Source organism: Pleurodeles waltl, chromosome 1_2, assembly GCF_031143425.1.
Source record: "Pleurodeles waltl isolate 20211129_DDA chromosome 1_2, aPleWal1.hap1.20221129, whole genome shotgun sequence".
NCBI lineage: Eukaryota > Metazoa > Chordata > Amphibia > Caudata > Salamandridae > Pleurodeles > Pleurodeles waltl.
The window spans coordinates 1306355196-1306373571 of NC_090437.1; the positions used below are offsets into that span (position 1 = coordinate 1306355196).

Below are 18376 nucleotides of genomic sequence, written 5' to 3' on the forward strand. Positions count from 1 at the left end.
CTTGACCTAGAATGTTCAGGGATTGAATGATGGGAGTAAGATGCAATCAGTATTGGCCTATATGCAGCACCATGCGACAGATATCTGCATGCTCATGAAGAATATTTACCCAACTACTGCCACAAAGCATAGGGTGAGGGCTGGCTGGATTGGGGAGTGCCATGTGGCAGCGTATTCGAGCTATGCCGGGGGGGGGTCCATTTTGATTAGAAAGGGGCTGCAATGGTGTACTGAGAAAGTGATTGCAGACCCACATGGACATTATGTTCTACTGCAGGGTACATTACAAGACAGGCCGCTTCGACTGGTGTCAGTATATGGTCCCAATGTGGATGACCCGCAGATATTTGAGGGAGTGTGGCGCTTGGTGTGTTCTTTGGGCCCCGGGTCTCTACTGTGGGGAGGAGGCTCCAATGTAGTTCTGGATACAGTGGCAGATCCTGAGAGGCGGACACAACCCTAACATGTGGCAGCTGCTGAGGCGCTTACCCAGATTATGGCAGAGGGTGTGGAGGTAGATTTATGGAGGGTGAAGCATGGCGTCGAAAGAGAGGGAACATGCCTCAACACAGTACATAACAGTTGGTCACGCATTGATAGATGGCTCGGTACCAGAGATGTGGAGCTCTGGAAAGAGTCTATTGAACATATGCCTCACACTTTGTCAAACCATTCTCCGGTTCTTTTGAAGTTGGAGATTCCTGGGGGCACGCCGTGACTTCCTGTGGATGTTGCTGAGCGACACACTTAAAGATCAAGCCTTTAGGTAGGAGGTGCGAACCGCTATAGTGGAATACTTCACTGTTAATAAAGGATCGGTTACATCCGCAGATACTTTGTGGGAGGCATTCAAGGTGGTAATCCGGGGTGTAAGGAAATGCCTCCTTGGCATGGTTACCCCCTGACTTTTTGCCTTTGCTGATGCTAAGTTATGATTTGAAAGTGTGCTGGGACCCTGATAACCAGGCCCCAGCACCAGTGTTCTTTCCCTAAACTGTACCTTTGTCTCCACAACTGGCACAACCCTGGCACTCAGGTAAGTCCCTTGTAACTGGTACCCCTGGTACCAAGGGCCCTGATGCCTCTAAAGTCTCTAAGGGCTGCAGCATGTCTTATGCCACCCTGGGGAACCCTCACTCAGCACATGCACACTGCCTCACAGCCTTTGTGTGCTGGTGGGGAGAAAATGACTAAGTCGACATGGCACTCCCCTCAGAGTGCCATGCCAACCTCACACTGCCTGTGGCATAGGTAGGTCACCCCTCTAGCAGGCCTCACAGCCCTAAGGCAGGGTGCACTATACCACAGGAGAGGGCATATGTGAATGAGCACTATACCCCTACAGTGTCTAAGCAAAACCTTAGACATTGTAAGTGCAGGGTAGCCATAAGAGTATATGGTCTGGGAGTTTGTCAAACACGAACTCCACAGTTCCATAATGGCTACACTGAAAACTGGGAAGTTTGGTATCAAACTTCTCAGCACAATAAACGCACACTGATGCCAGTGTGCAATTTATTGTAACATACACCCAGAGGGCACCTTAGAGGTGCCCCCTGAATACCAATACGACTTCCAGTGTAGGCTGACTAGTTTTTGCCAGCCTGCCACACACCAGACAGGTCGCTGGCCACATGGGGAGAGTGCCTCTGTCACTCTGCGGCCAGGAACAAAGCCTGTACTGGGTGGAGGTGCTTCTCACGTTCCCCTGCAGGAACTGTAACACCTGGCGGTGAGCCTCAAAGGTTTACCCCTTTTGTTACAGAACCACAGGGCATCCCAGCTAGTGGGGATGCCTGCCCCTGCGGCCACTGCCCCCACTTTTGGTGGCAAGGCTGGAGGAGATAATTAGAAAAACAAGGAGGAGCCACCCATCAGTCAGGACAGCCCCTAAGGTGCCCTGAGCTGAGGTGACTCCTGCTTTTAGAAATCCTCCATCTTGAGAGTGGAGGATTCCCCCAATAGGATTAGGGATGTGCCCCCCCTCCCCTCAGGGAGGAGGCACAAAGAGGGTGTAGCCACCCTCCAGGACAGTAGCCATTGGCTACTGCCCTCCCAGGCCTAAACACCCCCCTAAATCTAGTATTTAGGGGCACCCCAGAACCTAGGAAACTAGATTCCTGCAACCTTAACAAAGAAGGACTGCTGATCTGAAGCCCTGCAGAGAAGATTGAGACGACAACTGCCTTGGCCCCAGCCCTACCGGCCTGTCTCCCAACTTCGAAGAAAACTGCAACAGCGACGCATACAACAGGGACCAGCGACCTCTGAAGCCTCAGAGGACTGCCCTGCACCCAAGGACCAAGAAACTCCTGTGAACAGCGGCTCTGTTCAAAACCAGCTACTTCTTGACAACAAAGAAGCAATTTCCAAAGACTTCACGTTTCCCACCGGAAGCGTGAGACTTCACCCTCTACACCCGACGCCCCCGGCTCGACCTGCAGAAAACCAACACCTCAGGGAGGACTCCCTGGCGACTGCGAGCCCATGAGTAACCAGAGACGACCCCCCTGAGCCCCCACAGCGACACCTGCAGAGAGAATCCAGAGTCTCTGCATGACCGCGACTGCCTGTAACAAGGGACCCGACGCCTGGAACCAGCACTGCACCCGCAACCCCCAGGACCTGAAGGAACCGACCTCCAGTGCAAGAGCGCCCCCCAGGCGAACCTCTGCCTAGCCCAGGTAGTGGCTGCCCCAAGAAGCTCCCCACCCCCTGTGCCTGCCTGCATCGTTGAAGTGACCCCCGGCTCCCTCCATTACTTCCTATACAAAACCCAATGCCTGTCTGCACAGTGCACCCGGCCGCCCCTGTGCCGCTAACGGTGTACTTTCTGTGCCTTCTTGTGTTCCCCCCCTGGTGCCCTACAAAACCCCCGTGGTCTGCCCCCCAAGGACGCAGGTAGTTACCTGCTGGCAGACTGGAACCGGGGCACCCCTATTCTCCATAGAAGCCTATGTGTTTTGGGCCCTTCTTTGACCTCTGCACCTGATCGGCCCTGAGCTGCTGGTGTGGTAACTTTGGGGTTGCCTTGAACCCCCAACGGTGGGCTGCCTATGCCCCAACTTTGAGACTTGTAAGTGTTTTACTTACCTTTACTTACCTCCCCCAGGAACTGTTGATTTTTGCCCTAAGTGTTCACTTTTGAAATAGCTTATTGGCATTTTTACAAAGACTGTACATGATATTGTGTTCATTCAAAGTTCCTACAGTATCTAAGTGAAGTACCTTACATTTAAAGTGTTTGATGTAAATCTTGAACCTGTGGTTCTTAAAATAAACTAAGAAAATATATTTTTCAATATAAAAACCTATTGGCCTGGAGTAAGTCTTTGAGTGTGTGTTCCTCATTTATTGCCTGTGTGTGTACAACAAATGCTTAACACTACCCTCTGATAAGCCTACTGCTCGACCACACTACCACAAAATAGAGCATTAGAATTATCTATTTTTGCCATTATCTTACCTCTAACGGGAACCTTTGGACTCTGTGCACACTATTTCTTACTTTGAAATAGTATATACAGAGCCAACTTCCTACACGGGGGATATGCCTGGCTAAGCAACACGGCGTGCTCAGGGCGATACTTTGGGAATTGGCACACCTGGAGGCCTAGCTGACTGTGCTGGAGAAACGACCATGCGTAGACATGTCTAATGCCCTCCTGGCTGAAGTTAAAGAGAAATTGTCACAATACGAGGAGGTGGCACTCCGTGAGATTTGTTTTCTAGGTAAGGAAGCTAAGGTAAGGTGGTACGGAGAGGAAATTATACTGTGGAACTGCTGGACTCTGCTGGCGAACGTCAGGCTTGCATTGATGGGGTCATGCAGATGCTACCTGATTTCTATGCTTCCCTTTACTGTGCATTGGCGAGGCCGTGTCCGGAGGCATACACAGAATACTTTGAAGACATCAGTTTGCTCTGGCTTGAGAACATGCACAAGCAGTATTTAGACTTGCCGTTCTCAGTTGAGGACGTCATACAGGTCATCCGTAGCCTGCTGGGTGATAAGGCCCCTGGCTTAGATGGGCTTACAGTGGCCTTCTATAAGGAATGTGCAGAATTATCGGCGCTGCACCTGTTAATGTGTATGCAGAGGCACTTGAGGGTGGCATCCTCCCGCCGTCGATGCGTGAGGCCCTCATTGTTACCATATTGAAGGCGGGTAAAGACCTGTGCAACTGCGACTCATATAGGCCGCCATCGCTTATATAGACAATAAGATATTAGCAAAGCTAATAGCGACGCGTCTGCAGCCCCTTTTCCTGTCTCTGGTGCTCCCGGATCAATCTGGTTTTGTGCCGGGCCACTCAACATGAACAACCTCCGCACTTTCTTTGCGGTGTCCCGAATGGTGAACTCACTAAGGCGTTCGACTACCTCGAATGGCCATATATGTCCGGCCTGCTGTCGAGGGTGAGTGAGTCTCAGATTCCTCCAGTTAATCCATCTATTGTACTCTGCTCCAGTGGCGAGATTGAGAAACAATAGGGTGATATCAGATCCCTTTCCGGTGTCTAGGAGAAATCGTCAGGGCTGCCCCCTTTCGCCCCTGATTTTTGCAGTGGCGATGGAGCCACTTGCCGCACACCTGAGAACACATCATAATCACAGGGGATTGGCGTTTAGACAGCGCCCAATCCTGGTCTCTATGTATGCTGATGATGTTGCTTTATATGTACAGGACCCGCAAGTTCACCTCGACATATTAACCCCCCGGTGCCTCGGGCATAACCGCTCAGGTGCCAAAGATGTAACCGTTACGTCCAAGTAGGGGCCCTCGAGGGAAGTGCTAGAGCTCCCCCTGGGGGCCTCGCACACTCCTCCCCTGGGCAGGGATGGAAGTGGAATCGCTTTCCCTTCCACCCCCGCAGCATCTGATGATGTCAGCGCGCGATCGCATGCTGACCTCATCAGATGCCTACTCCTCTGTGCTGGAAGCTCAGCTTCCAGCACAGATCTTCGGAGAAATGCAGAAGCATCTCTCCTCCGATCACATCGAGGGGCTTAGAGAGGCACCAAAGGAAAAGAACGGCCTTTCCTTTCCTCTGCTGTCTCTCTCTGCATTTCTGCTGCCCGCAGAAATGCCACTAGACACCAGGGATTTTTATTATTGCCTAAGGGAAGTGGCCTCTTGGGCAAGGGCAGCTCCCCAGGGGGGAAATGTATTTTTAGGCCATTTCTGCCCCCTCCTCCCCCCAATTATGATTTGTCCGATCTGCACCCAGGGGAGGCAGAAACCCCTAGACACTAGGGATTTTTTTTTGTTATGTAATATGTGGGGAGCGACCCCTTAGGCAAGGGTCGCTTCCCTGGGGGCTAATTGTCTTTAGGCCCTTTATGCCCCCCTTGGTGACAGATCGGTCTATTTTTATTAGGCCAATCTGCCCCCAAAGGGGGCAGAAACCACTAAGCCCAGGGATTATTTTTTTTTGCATCAGTTTCCTTCAAGGGGAGTGACCCCTAAGGCAAGGGACAAATTTCCGCCCTATTTTTATTAGGCCGATCTACCCCCAAGGGAGCAGAAACTACTAGGCCCCAGGGATTTTTTTGCACCAATTTCACGCAAGGGGAGCGACCCCTTAGGCAAGGGTCGCTCCCCTGGAGGGGCAAATTTATTTTAGGCCATTTCTGCTCCCCTTGGGGGCAGATCGGCCTATTTCTATTAGGCCGATTTCCCAGAAACCAATTAGGCACCAGGATTGGTGTGTGTTTTGTTTGGGGGGGCAGCCCCTTGGCAAGGGTCACTCCCCATGGGGACACATTACTGTTGGCCATGGGGCAGATCGGCCTATTTCTGGAAGGCCCATCTGCCCCCAAGGGGGGGCAGAAAGCCCACCACAGACGATTTGTTTTTCAAAATAAGAGGGTGTGGGTATAAATAAATGGGGCCAAAGTTGTTCTGCCCACCAGTGAGCAGATGAGGCAATTACCCCCCGATCCACATCCCGGGGGGGCAGAAAGTCTACTAGGTGCCAGGGAATTAAAAAAATAGTGGGGTGGTGGCTACCAACTAGTATGGGCCTGGTTATGCCCCCACCCAAATGAAGGGGATAACAGTCTTTCAGCTCTCCCCCGCACGCTAAAACATCTTATCCCACAGCAAGCAAGAGGGCATTTGATTATTGTGGGCTTTGGTTTTACATTTGGGCCATGAGAGCTTGGCTAACTCTCAAAATCGTCCCACTTGGAATGGTGAAGGCTGCACTTTTTGGACTTTGGGATGCTGCCATGTAGAGAAATCCAGAAGACCTAGACACTTCTGAAAACGAAACATCTGGGTGATTCCAGGGTGGTGTGCTTCACATGAACCCCACACCATTTTCTTATCCACAATGCCCTGCAAACCTCCAACTTTGCAGGAAATCACACATTTTTGTGACGGAACCTTCCGGAATCCACAAAATTCCGACCACCCTGTGTTGTCTCATCTATACCGATAATAATTCTGCCCCACTTGTCAGCTTAAAAATGTTTTTTTTCCACCTGCCCTTTTAGGCCCACTTTGGTTCATCCCCTCAATTTCGACATGTTTTTGGCTCTTCCCTGTCACAGGCACTTGGCCCACCTACACAAGTGGGGTATCCTTTTTATTGGGAGACTGAGGGGAACGTTGGGTGGTAGGAAATTTGTCCCGGTGCGGTGATCCTACACAAAAATGTGGGAAAAATTAGATTTTTAGCTAAATTTGAGGTTTGCTGAGGATTCTGGGTAAGAAAACATTGGGGGATCCACACAAGTCATACCTCCCTGGATTCCCTCGGGTGTCTAGTTTTCAGAAATGTTCGGGTTTGGTAGGTTTCTCTATATGGCTGCTGAGCGCAGGACCAAAAACAAAGGTCCCCATCCCTGCGAAAGCAGGTAGTTTAGAATTTGATCATTTTGATGTGTACATTTAGTGTTTTGGGGCATTTCCTTTCGCATGCACTAGGCCTACCTACATAACTGAGGTATCTACTTTTCAAAAATGCAGAGGTTTTGTAGGTTTCCCTTGGTGCCGGCTGAGCTAGAGGTCAAAATCCACAGCTTGGCACTTTGCAAAAAACAGCTCTGTTTTCTTTGGGGAAATGTGATGTGTCCATGTTGTGCTTTGGGGCATTTCCTGTCACGGGCACTAGGCCTACCCACACAAGTGAGGTACCGTTTTTATCGGGAGACTTGAGGGAACGCTGGGTGGAAGGAAATTTGTGGCTTCTCTCAGAGTCCAGAACTTTCTGTCAAAGAAATATGAGGAAAAAGTGTTTTTTGGCCAGATTTTGAGGTTTGCAAAGGATTCTGGGTAACAGAAGCTGGTGAGAGTCCCATAAGTCACCCCATCTTGGATTCCCCTAGGTGTCTAGTTTTCAAAAATGCACAGGTTTGGTAGGTTTCCCTAGGTGCCGGTTGAGCTAGAGGCCAAAATCCACAGCTAGGCACTTTAAAAAAAAAAAACAGACAAGTTTTCTTTGGAAAAATGTGATGTGTCCATGTTGAGTTTCCAGTTGTGGGCATTAGGCCTACCCACGCAAGTGAGGTACCATTTTTATCGGGAGACTTGGGGGAACACAGAATTGCAGAACAAGTGTTATTGCCCCTTGTGTTTCTCTACATTTGTTCCTTCCAAATGTAAGACAGTGTGTAAAAAAGACGTCTATTTGAGAAAAACCCTGTAATTCACATGCTAGTATGGGGACCCCAGAATTCAGAGATGTGCAAATAACCACTGCTTCTCGACACCTTATCTTGTGCCCCTTTTGGAAATACAAAGGTTTTCTTGATACCTATTGTTCACTCTTTATATTTCACCGAATGAATTGCTGTATACCCGGTATAGAATGAAAACCCATTGCAAGGTGCAGCTCATTTATTGGCTCTGTGTACCTGGGGTTCTTGATGAACCTACAAGCCCTATATAGCCCCACAAGCAGAAGAGTCCAGCAGAGGTAACGGTATATTGCTTTAAAAAATCTGACATCGCAGTAAAAAGTCACAGAGTAAAACGTGAAGAAAAATGGCTATTTTTCGCACCTCAATTTCAAAAAATGTTGTTTTCAGCTGTTATTTTCTGTAGGAAAACCTTGTAGTAGCTACCCAAACTACCCCTTACTGAATTCAGAATTTTGTCTACTTTTCAGAAATATTTAGCTTTCTGGAATCCAGCATTGGTTTCACACCCATTTCTGTCACTAACTGGAAAGAGGCTAAAAGCGCAAAAAAGAGTAAAAAATGGGATATGTCACAGTAAAATGCCAAAATAGTGTTGAAAAGTGTGGTTTTCGGATTCAAGTCTGGGAAGTTGGTGATTTTAGCACCGCAAACCCTTTGTTGATGCCATTTTGAGGTGGAAAAAAAACACAAGCCTTCTTCTGCAGCCCTTTTCTCCAATTTTTTAAACAAAAAAGAAATTTGAGCTGTATTTTGGATAATTTCTTGGTCTCCTTCAGGGGAAACCCACAAACTCTGGGTACCTCTAGAGTCCCTAGGAAGTTGGAAAAAAAGGACGCAAATTTGGCGTTGGTAGCTTATGTGGACAAAAAGTTATGCGTGCCTCAGTGCGAAGTGCCCCAAATAGCCAAAAAAAAGGCCTGGCACCTGAGGGGGAAAAGGCCTGGCAGCAAAGTGGTTAATAGGCAAGATTGTGCGTTTTGGTCAGATCTCTGGGATTAAAATAAACTGGTCCACGTCTGAGGTCCTACCTCTGACGGCAGCTATGACACAATACCACTCAAGATACCCCCTATGTTGGGCCAAAGGTACGGTGCGCTATTTGAGCATAAGGGTATGCAGGGAGCCGGATTAATTATGGTTGGCCAATTACGTGGCTAGGAGATAGGGTGGTGGCTTGGCGTTCTCTCCCGCTTTCGCTGACTGGCCGTATAGCAATTGCCAAGATGGTAATATTGACGAAATGTCTATCTATTCACCAACATCCCTCTCACGCTCACATCTAGCTTCCTGAAACGGCTTAGATCTTTACTCATATCTCTGGTCTGGGCCGGCAAACATCCCAGAATTGCACAGGAAATGCTCACACAGCCATTCGAACCGGGCGGTCGGGCTGCTCCGGATCTGGAACTTTATTCTAATTGCACACAGGCACAGTTTGTGCATTTTTTGACACACCCAATAAAATATTTACGGCATCTGGCTCCGGAACTTGATTCTGTTTGGCCAGGTCGACTTTCTGGAGTTCTGTACGAGCGGGCAGGGTCTACAACGCAAGGTGCTGATATGGTGGTGTGTACGGCGCGGGCCTGGAAGACGATTCTGAGCCGGGCTGGGAAGCCCTCTGCACTGGTGTGGGACATTGTGAACCCGCGTACTTTGGAGGGCAGCCGGATAGACAAGCATCTGCAAGACTTGAAGCTGATGACCCTGGGGTCTTGGTGTCCTGAGAACTCATTTATTTCTCCAGATGCTGCGCTCTGTGCACCGCATGATACCACGTGCTATATGTTCACCTACCTACAAATTAGAGAGCTTCTGCAGGCCAGATACCTTGGCTTCCCTGTGGCGCCCCGGTGTGCCGCACCCTGGAGCTTATGTACAAGTCTCCATACCCTCGCAGCCTTATCGCAGGCCTGTATGTGTGCATGCAGACGACTGCGCCCGCAATGACACCCAAGCAAGAGCGCAGTGGGAGACGGATATAGGGGAGACCCTATCGGATGATGTATGGTGTTATTGCTATGCGCACATGCGTGAGCTTTCCCCCAACTATAGACTGCGACAATTACATTTTAAATTTCTGCACTGCTTGTACTATACACCAAGACGCCTCAAGAAGATGGGTGTCCGGTCGGACGACAGATGCGATAGGTATGCGGCGCCGGAGGCGGACTTCATGCATCTGGCGTGGGACTGCGGGGCATTGCAGGGATACTGGATGAATGTGCTGAGTGCACTGGAATAAATGGTTGAGCTTGAGTTGCTGCGGTCCCCCAGATTTGCTCTTCTGGGATATGTCAAGGAGATTCCCCCCGAAAATAGGAGATTGGTGGGATTGCTGTTGGTGCTGGCGAAGCGCAGTGGTGATGTGCTGGAGTAGGAGGCAGACATCCCGCTGTCAGGATTGGTTGCGTGATGCTGCGTACTGTCAGGAACAACTAGTGGCCTTCTGGGAATTGATGCCACCTAACTCTCAGCCACCCTATCAGGCTGGGTGCTACAGTAGTCAGGATTTTCCCTTTCCTTCCTTCCTTCTTCTCTCCTCTTTGGCTATCTCTTTGTATTTCACTGATTCCTGGTGCTGATGGGGCCATTTACAACTGGGCTACTTGCCCCTACTCATATTTCGTGCACATGCACACGTATTAGAAAGAAATGATAAAATAGGGACTGAATGGATATCTGTAATGTTTAGACGGGAGCTGTGTTTACCATAATTCGCTGACTGGATGTTCTGCCTGAAGCATTGGGCTGTTTTTGTTGTGTACTACCTTATCTTCATAAAAGCAATAACTAAAATAATGAAAAAAAAGTACTCCTGCACCCTCAAGCCCAAAAAGAGCTGATGTTTCATGTGGCTTCTACCTGCCAAGAACACTTTAAACTAAAGTGCCAAGAATTAAAGAAAAAGCATTAACCTTTGATGTAAAATAAGAGAAGGAAAGAGATATCCATCTAGTGGTTAAAAAGCACATTATGAAATCAGAAAATCTGTATTTTTCCCAGGTTTCCCGCTTCACCAAATTGTGTAATTTTAGGCAAATACTTTATTTCACTGTGATTACTTTTTTTCTTCTCATTGCGTTTGACAGCACACTGAAATACTGGGGTTTAGGGTGTCTTTTATACAACCACTTATTTTGTGTGAAAATCCAGGCCACGGCATCACAACTGACTTGCCTCTTAATTCACTAATGGCACTATGGTTATGGTGGCGGGGGATGAACATTTTTAAGTTCATGTTTAGAAGCTGTCACTTTTAATAAATTACACTCACGTAATATAATCTGATGTGCTAAACTGAAACACTTCCGTATGTTAAATAACTGCGCTTTATTGACTTTTGAAGAGCCTTTTTCATATTTTATGTGGTGTTTGTTGCCCAGTCTACATGCCAAACGTACACGGCTCAGCTCTCTCTGTTATTTAATGGCTCGCCCACCTCCATGCACGAATACAGGTTTGTTTTGTTAGCAAAATACCACAGGGATCTATAAATAAGGTATAACGCCGTGTCAGTGGATCCCACATGACCTGCCTGCCGCCCCGGGACCGTAAATCTTTCCACGTTACACTATTCGGAGGTGCACATTGAATGCGGCGAGCGGCAGGAGGAAGGGGATTTGTGAACAGCAGCCCTGGCAGTGATGGATGCGGGGTCGGACCAGCCCCATCTGTCTCAACTGTCCGGCCTGGGCCGGCGGCCGACGCCGTCTGCTGGTCAGGTTGGCGGCACCTGTTCGGGGAGCGACCACCGTCACTGGCGGTGGATGGGCCAAAACTCACGAGTCGCGAGATAATAAGGAAATCAAGTTTACCCTCCGTCTAAAAAAAAATTAAATAACATTACTCGGACGCGTTCAATCTTCATCTGCAGTCACGTTTGTCCAAATATTCGGATATATCTGAGGAGACCGCGCGCAAAACGGGTTCGAAGGGTGGAGATAATGTATTTCGTTACAGTGACGAGGACCGCCGGCGCGAGGAAGCCTCCAACGGCCGCGAGCCGCCTCGGCGACGGACGTTCTAACGGCGGGCGTTGTGACGGAGGAACGCTGGGGCGCGGCGGCGCGTGCCGGAAGGAATATCCACGACCGACGCACTCCTATCTGTAAGTCTCTCTTCTGACACGCCCTTCACACATTTTAGCCTTTTGATAGTGACTTTGGCGAACATTACAAATGAAAATAAATCGCTCCTTTGCACTTATATGATCGTGTTTGTGTGTCTGTTTTCTAGGTCGAGCATAACAGCGCGCAAGCTCTGCTTTTCCGACGTGTTGGTATGTATCTGTGGGCTCTTAACAACATCAATCTCACGCCCATCACTATCACTCGTTCATAGGCTTGCCCTTCAAAAATCCTTTGATATCATTGGTAAATGGTTTACGTTTGTCCCTCCTTAGGGCGATTTTGTTACCGCCTTGGCCATCGCCCCTGTTACATGGCTAATTGCACTTTTGCTGATAACTTTCACTGGAAGCACCCCTCTTTTTCCTTTTGTGCGTCTTCTTAGCGCTTCTGGCGGCCGTGGTGCTTTGAATCAGCTCGCTCATGTGAAACTGTTCTACTTTTAATTTTCAGTTTATGTGGAAAAAAAAAGTCCAGTTAGGAATGTACAACTCTAATAGCTTTAACTCGAGGAAATGCGAGCCCCCATTGCATTGCAAATGCTTGTTTAAAGTTTTGTCCCCCCTCTAAATAGGTTTCCTTCTGGCTACTTCCACGGCCTTCAGGGTTCGTGGTTCCATTGAGCATTATATAAAATGTAATTGAACGTTCAGGGATGTGGAATTCCTATCGCCCGACGCCCGGGACATCTTGTTTGGGGTCAAGGGCAACAAGTTTTTATGTGTACTTTGTCCTTGGGACAAGTAGGCCCAACCCTCTGCAGGACAAACCCTTTGGCTGCCTGTTTACAGAGAGTGGAACTCTCTGCAGTTGAGGTAATATGTTACCAAAAGATAATGCTGTTCGAACTTGTATTTATGGTTCATTATTTGAAAACCTTCATTATTAGGGTGAGTGCTGTAAGTAAATGTTTTAAGGTCACACTTCACTACTGACGTTAGTTCCAGTACTAAAAAAAAAAAGACGTGTATACACATGTTTGAAAAGTTTAGGCTATGAGGCTAAGTATAATGCTCCCAGAATGCTCTCTGATTATATGCAAATGAAATGTCATTTAGTAAAATGTGTTGATGCATGCTAGTATTTCCCAAAAATATTTCTAATGGAAAATCAGTGTAACCATTTTCAACACGATTATGGGAAGCATGAAAATAAACAAACACTGACAAAGCCAACTGATCTCACATATTTTTATAAGTCTTTTAGTTTCATCAATGCGTGTCTTGTTTTGACATGGCTTTTGTAACACTTTATTGTTGTGGGAGCGACCAGGCCCTCAACATTGTAACAAACACTGGCAAAAAAAAAAAAAAAAAGTTTTTGAAATCTGAAAGCACAATTTGCCACCAGTGGCATAACAACGGCCCGCAGCCGCCCTCCAGGGGGCCCCTTCAGCACAGCACCTGCCCTGAGTGAGTCTGGAGAGGGGGCTCCTCCATGTTCTTTGCAAAGGGGCACCCTCCAGTTTCGTTACGTCGCTGATTGCCACTGTAGTTCCTGACACTGAACAAAACTACTTTGTGTGCCAATATGCTCCTTGTGGAAGAGCAGAATGCGATCACTCATAGTAAAGCCAGCCGAAAGAGAGAGAAATAGAAGTTTAATAAAAACAAAATGTCTTAGTTAACACCAGACCTAATTAGGGACCAAGACCCACATGTAGGTAGCTTTTTGCATGTCGCAAACAGCGACTTTCGCTGTTTGCGATGTGCAAAAAGCACATTGCGATGCACAAACCCAGTTTTGTGGTTCGGTAACCTGGTTACCGAATCGCAAAATGGGCTTGCGACTCGCAATTTGGAAGGGGTGTTCCCTTCCTAATTGCGACTCGCAGTGCAATGTAGGATTGTTTTGTGACCGCGAACGCGGGCGCAAACCAATCGCAGTTTGCACCCATTTCAAATGGGTGCTAACACTTTCGCAAAAGGGAAGGAGTCCCAATGGGACCCCTTCCCCATTGTGAATGTCACTGTAAACATTTTTTCGGAGTAGGCAAATGAAACGAAAACGTTTCATTTTTCGTTTTCGTAATGCATCTCGTTTTCCTTTAAGGAAAACGGGCTGCATTACAAAAAAAACAACAACAAAAAACTGCTTTATTGAAAAGCAGTCACAGACATGGTGGTCTGCTGTCTCCAGCAGGCCACTATCCCTTTGAGGGCCGCCATTCACAAGGGGGTCGAAAAATGCGACCCAACCTCATGATTATTCATTAGGTGGGCATTTGCGAAGCCCTTGCGAATCACAGATGGTGTCAGGGACACCATCCTACATTCGGATTTGCAAATCTCAAATTGCGAGTCGCTCTGACTCGCAATTTGTGGGTCGCAAATCTGAACCTACCTACATGTGGCCCCAAATTCTTAAAGTCACAAAAGTGCACCCATGGTATATGTCGTACCCCTATCAAATATTGGTGAACTGTATTTTAGCATGGGTAAATACGCATGTGTAGATTTGCTCATGTGAAAATCTATTGAGCATTTGCAAGTTCATTTTCCCTCCAGCCACTTTCTTCCCAACCCTGGAAGAAGTTCTAATTCTGCCATTGTCAGGAGTAAATGTCCAACCTTTCTTATTATGGGAAAATATTAGAGAGAAGCTGGTGAAAATCTTTAAAACATGCAGGTTAGTAGGTTTGCAGACTCAAAGGCATTCCAGCCCTGGAACTATTGCTTACTGCTTCCTCCAGCCCCAGTATGCAGATCTGCAGAAAGGTGGCAAAATAAGGAAATTGCTACAGTAGGGATTGAAACGCAAGTATTCAAGCCCTACTATGGTAGTAGCCCTGGCATAATCAGAGAGGCTATTATCAGAGCTCTTACATAATGAGATTGCTGCCATAATTTGTCGCCACACTACATGGCACCAAAGGGACAAGTAGATCTTTTTACAGGACAAGTAGATTTGAGAAGCAACCTGTCCCCTGGACAAGTAGATATTTTAATAAATTCCACACCCCTGACGTTTAATGAGAGTCAACGCCGATCCTTGTAATTAAAGATACAAGATAAAGGACTATTACGTTAGGGGGTGCATGGAGAAAAGAAGTTTGGGCGAGTGGGTAGCTGCGGACTTCGGAAGCTGGGGGCCAATATTCAAACGCCAGATTCACACCTAACTGGTTGGTGGAAACAAGTTCCCAAGAGGGAAGTGGAGCACACATAAAACAAATCAGACATTGTTCTTGTGAGAACCAAATAGATCCACCTAAATAGTGCCCCTGGGGGCGAAAATAGACTTAACTACCTCTGGGTTGAGACGCCACTTGTGAACTGCAAGATGACTTTCAAGGAAATCGTCTGCCCGAGCTTCCAGGGAGCCTAACAGATACTATGCAACCAGCCAGATACTGGTCCCAAGAACCCCACCCTCTTGACCTCCAGTCAGAGGGGTCTCAAGCTGGTACTGTGGTGTTTGTTGGTGTTGTATGGTGTTTGAGGGCGGCGGCATTGGTTACCACCATGGCCACTGCTGACAGAGCAGAATAGCTTCCAGCAAGAGAGGTGTTCAGTCAGCATCCTTCACCACTTGTCCTGCATCTCCTTCTGGGAGAGCCAAATGTTGTCCATAACTGAAGCACTCACATATGCCACCAATCATACAGGCAGACTCAAAAGCTGACGTTAGTGCCGAAAGAAGAACGTCCTCCTGGAACATCAGAGTCAATTCACAGCCTGAATCTCTCTGAAGAGGCCTGAAGTCAGACAGTAATCAACCGTACCCCCAAAAAGGACACACTAAGTGGGCTGGAAGTGAGGCTTGGGGAGGTTGATAAACTCATGTCAAACAGCCGGGAGGTAGTAGCCTGAAGATGGTAGGACACTAGTTACACAGAGCCCACATTCAGCAGCCAATCACTGAGGTACAGAACTACACAAAACACCAGAACTGCAAAGACACACCCTCAGTCATAACATGACACCCGCAAAGACATGAAGGGTTGACGGCATGCATCAAAAATTATAGCAGATTGAGTCCACTACAAAGCATGTGTACGTCCCGTGCAACTACAGGAGGGCTATATGCAAGATAAGAATCCTGCAAAATGATGGACATCATGCAGTCTTACAGCTCAGTTCAGGAGTGCAAAATTCTCGTAACTTGCTTTTGTGTAATTACACAAAATTTCAGTGAAAATTATGCATAATTACCCTCAGGTATGCAAAATACAAAACTGGCATTATACACTATATTTTAAGCTCAAAATGCATCCTCACATCCACTTTGGAATGATGATGCTTTTTTTTTTTGCCAAAATAAAAATAAAAGCGCTGACAGTAGCAGCTTGTACTGTTCGCAGTATGTTTCTTTACACTGAACAATGCATAATTATGCAATGTGGCATCATTACATAATTTCTGGAATTTTGCAACTATGGTAATACCAAATGACACTAATTATGCTAGAGTTTGCCTAGGCCTGCTCAGGCTACAAAAATCAAGAATAGGATGACCCCTATCTTAATTGGGAACCAGAAACTAGCAGGAGTAACATCCCTGCCCTATCTGATTGTCCGAACCAAATTCTAAGCCCCTACCTTGCTACTTCAGAAATCCGGCATGGTCTGCTCAAGTAACAGAAGGAACTGGCAGAATGAGAGGAGGTAAGTCCTGGAAGGGAAGGGCTTTGTAAAGGTCCAAAGTGATGGGTTTCCAGTTTACCAAGCAAAAGGATACCCACCTCGGCTACAGGTTTCACGTGCACCTTCAAAGGCAAACTAAAGCCATTTGGCCAAAAGGGCAAGGGAGGGAGGAAGAGGACTGTGGCTGCTTCCCCCAATAATCTTTGGAGCGACCGCATCCCCTGTAGTTGCAAAAACAAAAATTGATGAGCAATTGCACGAGCTGGCAGTGCTGGAAATGCAGGCCCTGGCAATATGCACTGAACCTGCTGTATTGCTGAGGAAAGTGGCACCCGGACAGCAAGTGCTAAAAAGTCGGCCTTGGCCTGACCGTGCATGAAGCTTCTCACTGGGAAGGCAAGCTCTATCACAGGGCATGCCCATAACATCTGCCTGGACTTTACCCGAGGACCAGGTGTAGTGCATTAAGGCATGCAGATGGACTATAACTAAAAATACCCCATTAGACCACACCACTGAGTCCACCCTATCCACACCAGAGTAAAGAATGTAATTGTCCATATCTTGCCCATTATGTGATACTTCAACAAAATGTTGACAGGAGGCTGAGAACATTAGAAACAATCAAATGTAGCATCTACCATCATTTCTTTCTTAACTAACTGATATGCCTTATGTTTACATCTGATTAGAAGAGTCTTTGTCTTTGGAAGGTTTGTCATTTTCTGTAATGAGGTTGGCACTAGAGGTGTTGAGGATGGATCCAGAACCAATGCAGACTCTGGAGCAACTCAAGGCTTCCTGCTTTGGAATTTGTGTAGCCGGCACTGTAAGAGCATCAGAAGGGGGCAGATTGGGGTCGACAGGCACCAGAGATGGACCTGCTCCCGGAAGTCTGGTTGAAGGGCCTTAAAGCTCCTTATAGCCTACTGAAGGACCATTGGTAAAGCCGGTACAGAGCGGGAGATGGCCAGCAGAGCCTGAGTAGAAGCCTTGATCTTAACAGGGGCAGTGTCTGTTGCTGTTAACTATAGAAAAGGAGTATTGGCTCCACATCTGTAGCCGAAATGGAGTCTTGTCACCGGCTGCATCTTTACATATACAAGCTCACAGGACAATGTCCAGACCAGAGTTAGAGAGTTGTGTCACAGACTATAAGACCTCATTCTCAAGGAGGAGCAACACTGAGAAGCAGAAGATTCCGTCTTGCAGTGCTTTTTGTGACATGACTCCTCCTTGTCTGTGCCTCACTTCAAAGACCTATCTGTCGAAGGGGAGCTGGAGAAGGACTTAGACTAAGGGCAGGCCTGGTATTCACCTCAGCATAAAGAGCTCTGCCTCAGCCCTCTGATAAACCAGGCACACATGCAGCTACAATTGTCAGATAATCCAGAAGCATGTTTAAGCCACAAGCACCACAGACAGAAGTTGGTTTGGTTTCAGTGACATCTTGGTGTAGCAGGGATGACAGAATATAAAACCTGAAATATTTAGGGGAAACATACTGCCAACACACAGCAGACAACTCAAATTTTGTAGGAAAATTACTTTAAATCTGTGGCAAAGGGCTCAGAAAAAATCTGATGTCAGAGCACCAGGGTGACTCAATATGCTTATCCTTGACTTAATGTCCACACAAGATCCCGAAGTCTAGTAGAAGCTTTGGCCTTAACTGATAGCACAGAAGAGTTATTGAAACGTTTCTGGAGGAGATTCAAGAGTGTCCCATTTGGGACAGATAATCATGAATTTTATTCCATGTTATGTTCTGTTGGAAGCCAGAAGAGGGTTTCCAGGTCTGGTGCTGCTTGGTTACATTTTTCCATATTAAAGCATTGTTAGAGGCACATTCTGGTTGGCTGACGCGAGGCCCTAGTCAGGCAGAACCTACCACTCCAGTCACGGGTGGGTGATTACACTCATTATATAATCTGCGCTCGCCCTTGGGTAGCTTGACACAGAGCAGTCAGGCTTATCACAGAGGCAATATGTAAAGCATTGGCACAACACA

The 18376-nt window shown here is 47.4% G+C and overlaps 1 protein-coding gene and 1 long non-coding RNA gene across 3 annotated transcripts in view; one reads left to right on the plus strand and one right to left on the minus strand.

Annotated features, from left to right (window-relative positions):
* EXOC6B (exocyst complex component 6B) overlaps positions 1 to 18376 on the minus strand; it is a 1319737-nt gene that overhangs the window by 434299 nt on the left and 867062 nt on the right. The gene's annotated exons all lie outside the window — the stretch shown is intronic.
* Positions 11740 to 18376, plus strand: part of LOC138296256 (uncharacterized) — a 47361-nt gene continuing 40724 nt past the window's right edge. The window contains exons 1-2 of the long non-coding RNA XR_011203797.1: positions 11740 to 11761; positions 11890 to 11932. This is a non-coding gene — a long non-coding RNA (uncharacterized lncRNA). The remainder of the gene's footprint in view (positions 11762 to 11889; positions 11933 to 18376) is intronic.